The following is a 3,853-nucleotide window of genomic DNA, read 5'->3' on the forward strand; positions in this document are numbered from 1 at the left end:
CCACCACCTTCTCCTCTCACTCTCACTCTCATGGGCAACAAACAGGAGCAGGCAGGCAGCAAGCAGGAGCAGAGAGTCAGGAGCAAGCAGCAGGCAGGTCAGTCCTCTCTCTCTCTCTCTCTCTCTCTCCACCACGCAAGGCCATGGTGTCTCACCATCTATCGTCAGAGAGAGGCGCAGTCTCTCTCTCTCTCTCTCTCTCTCTCTCTCTCTGTGCATCTGCCATCACAGAGAGAGAGAGAGAGAGCTCATGGTTAATGCAGAGAGAGAGAGGCCCGTGTGGACGCTACGGATGCTGATGCGAGGTGCTACTGCCATGTGGCAAAGGCAGAGGAGGCCCGTGCTGCTGCTATCGGTGTGCCTAATGGACAACGTAGAGAGAGAGAGAGAGGCCCGTGCAGAGAGAGATAGGGGGCACGCATATTGCCAGATGGCAAAGGCAGAGGATGCCCGTACAGAGGGAGGCACGTGTAGATGCTGTGGACGCTGACATGAGGCGTTGTTGCCAGGTGGCACAGGTGGAGGAGGCCCGTGCTGCTGCTGTCGGCACCTGGGCACTTTGGCACTGTTGCGAGCAAAACGGAGAGAGAGAGAGAGAGAGAGCGAGAGGCGATGCCTCTCTCTCTCTCTCATAGGTGTCGCCTCTCTCTCTCTCATAGGCGTTATAATCTAGAGAGAGAGAGTTATAGCCTATAGAGAGAGAGAGTGTGTGTGTGTGTGTGTATTATAGTATGTTAGAGAGAGAGAGAGAGAGAGAGAGAGAGTTATAGCCTATAGAGAGAGAGTGTGTGTGTGTGTGTTATAGTATGTTAGAGAGAGAGAGAGAGAGAGAGAGAGAGTTATAGTCTATAGATAGAGAGAGAGAATGTTTGTTTGTGTGTTATAGTATGTTTGAGAGAGAGAGAGAGAGAGCTATACTTAGTTAGTAATATAAGTTAGTTAGTTAGTAATAGATATAGTAGTTACTTAATATATATAGTTAGAGAGAGAAAGAGAGAGAGAGAGAGAGAGTGTGTGTGTGTGTGTGTGTTTTACTAATTTAAATTATTGTATAGTTTAGTTAGATTGATTGGTTAGTTTAGTTTAGTTAGTTGGTTAACTTTAGTTTAGTTTAGTTAGTTAGTTAGTTAGTTTAGTGAGATACTTATTTAGTGAGTTTTAATTATTTTTATTATTTAGTAAGTTTAGTGAGATACTTAACTAGTAAGTAAGTTAGTTATTTTCTTTGTGGATATAGTATAGATTGGTTTAGTTAGATAGTTAACTGTGAGTTAACTTTAAATAGTAAGTTAGTTAAAGTTAGTTTAGTTGGTTTAGTTTAGTAAGTTTTTTACCGTTGGTTAGTTTAGTTAGATACGTTAGCTTATTAGATTAGTTAGTTTAATTTAGTCAGTTAGTTTGATTTAGTTAGTTAGTTTAATTTAGTTAGTCAGTTAGTTTAATTTAGTTAGATAGATAGTTAGTTTAGTTTAGTTAGTTACAATAGATTAGTTTGTTTTGTTTTGTTTTGTTTACGGTCGTGTTTATTTATTTAGATTAGTAAGTTTTTTATGTTAGTCAGTTTAGTTGGTTACATTAGATTAGTTAGTTTAATTTACGGTTCGTTTAATTTTGTTGTTTTGGTTTAGTAAGTTAGTAGGTTTTAATTGTTTGTGGTTAGTTGATTAGATTAGTAAGTTAGTACATATAGCTGTCTAGGGTTAGTTTATTTTTTTTGTTTTAGTTTACTTTAAATTATAAGTTAGTTTAGTTAGTTTAGTTTAGTTGGTTAGTAGATAAAGTTTAGGGTTAGTTTAATCCTTTGTTTTAGTTTAGTTTACTTTAAAGTTCAGGGTTAGAGAATGATAAGTTAGTTTAGTTTATTTAGTTATTCCAATTTTTTGTTTGATTTGATTTACTTTATGTTCTGGTTTATTGATTGTTTAGTTTAGTGAGATAGTTAACTCATAGTTAACTTTAAATAGTAAGTTAGTTTAGTAGGTTTACTTTAGTTATTAGATTAGTTAGTTTAAATTAGTTAGTTAGTTAGCTTTTTATGTTGGTTTAATTTTGTTGCTTGCATTAGATTAGTTTATTTTTGTTTATTATCTATTGGATAGTTTAGTTAGATTGATTGGTTAGTTAGTTAACTTTAGTTTAGTTTAGTTTAGTTAGTTAGTTACTTTTAGTAAGTTTAGTGAGATACTTATTTAGTTTAATTGATTGGATTAGTAAGTTAGAAAGTTAGTTAGTTGTTTTCTTATGTTATTGTGATTTTTAATTTGTGGATATAGTATAGATTAGTTTAGTTAGTTAAATAGTAAGTTAGTTAGTTAGTTAACTTTAAATAGTAAGTTAGTAGATAAATTGATGATTGATTAGTAAGTTAGTAGGTTTTACCTTAGATTAGTTGCTTACCTTACTTTAGTTTGTTGATTAGTAAGTTAGTAGGTTTTACATTGCAATAGTTACTTACCTTAGATTACTTTAGTGAGATATAGCAAGTTAGTAGGTTAGTTAGTTACTTTAGATTGTGTGTTATGTTAATTTTTTATTTATGGATATAGTTTAGGGTTAGTTTGTTTTTTTGTTTTTGTTTATATATGTGTTATGGGTTAGTTATGGAGAGAGAGAGAGAGAGAGAGAGAGAGAGAGAGAGAGAGAGATTGGTTTACTTGGTATGGTTTAATGTATTGGTATTTTGGTTTATTTGGTGCAGTTTGTAGGTTGGTTAGTTAGAGAGAGAGAGAGAGAGTAGGTTAGTTGTTAGTTACATTAGTTGGTTAGCTAGGTAGAGAGAGAGAGAGAGAGAGAGAGAGAGAGAGAGTCGATCTCTCTCTCTCCTCACCCTCTCTTCTTTTTCTTCTCTCTCTCTCTTCCCTTGCTCTCTCTCTCTCTCTCTCTGACTCTCTCTTTCTTCTTTATTGTGAGTTAGTAAGTTATTGTAAGTGTTTTTGTATTCTTCTCTCTCTCTCTCTCTCTCTCTCTCTCTCTCTCTCACTCACTCTCTCTCTCTCTCTCTAACTAAACTAACCAAGTAAGAAAGAGACACAAAGAGAGAGAAGAGGGAAAGGAGATGAGAGAAATCTTGATCTTCTCTCTCTTTTCTTGCTTCTTTTTGTTCTTCTTTCTCTCTCTCTCTCTCCCTCCTCCTTCTCTCTCTATCTCTTTCTCTTCTTCTTCTCTCTCTATCTCCTCTCTCTATCTCTTTCTCTCTTCTTCTATTTGTCTCTATCTCTCTCTCTCTCATCTCCTTCTCCCTCTTCTCTCACCTCTTCTTCTTCTTTGTCTTCTTCTTCTTCATCCCCCTGCTCTCTCTCTCTCTCTCTCTCTCTCTCTCTCTCTCTCTCTCTCTCTCTCTCATTCTTCCTCCTCTGTCTCTCATTCTTCTTCTTCTTTGTCATTTTTATCTTCATCCCTTTATTCTCTCTCAAAGTTTCTCTTTCTTGGTTTAGTTAGTTTACTTGGTAGGTTACTTTAGTTTAGAGGTTGGTTAGTTAGTGCATTGGTTGGTTGGTTAGGTGTAGAGAGAGGGAGAGAGAGAGGGAGAAGCACACAGAGAGGGTTAGTTGAACTTTGGCGGTATTAGACATGGAAGTTTTTGCTGTTTCTAAATTTTGAGAATATTTGATATATCCTTCAAGACTAACACGTGCTTTTTGTCCAATATGGAGGCTTTTGTAGCAAATAAGAATATGTATGTAGAAGATATTATATAGTGCACTCTTAGCATGCAAATGAATATACACAAAATAAAGGAGGTCACAAGGAATAAGGCTGTTCGTCGTGCACCTAAGCATATTGCAAGGCATGATAGTTCCATTGGTTCCTTAAGGTTTATTTGTCGCTTGGATGGGATTGAAAAGCAAGTGAA

This window comes from Lygodium microphyllum, chromosome 10 (assembly GCF_053477565.2).
Source record: "Lygodium microphyllum isolate KBCC chromosome 10, Lygodium_microphyllum_v1.1.10, whole genome shotgun sequence".
Taxonomy (NCBI): domain Eukaryota; kingdom Viridiplantae; phylum Streptophyta; class Polypodiopsida; order Schizaeales; family Lygodiaceae; genus Lygodium; species Lygodium microphyllum.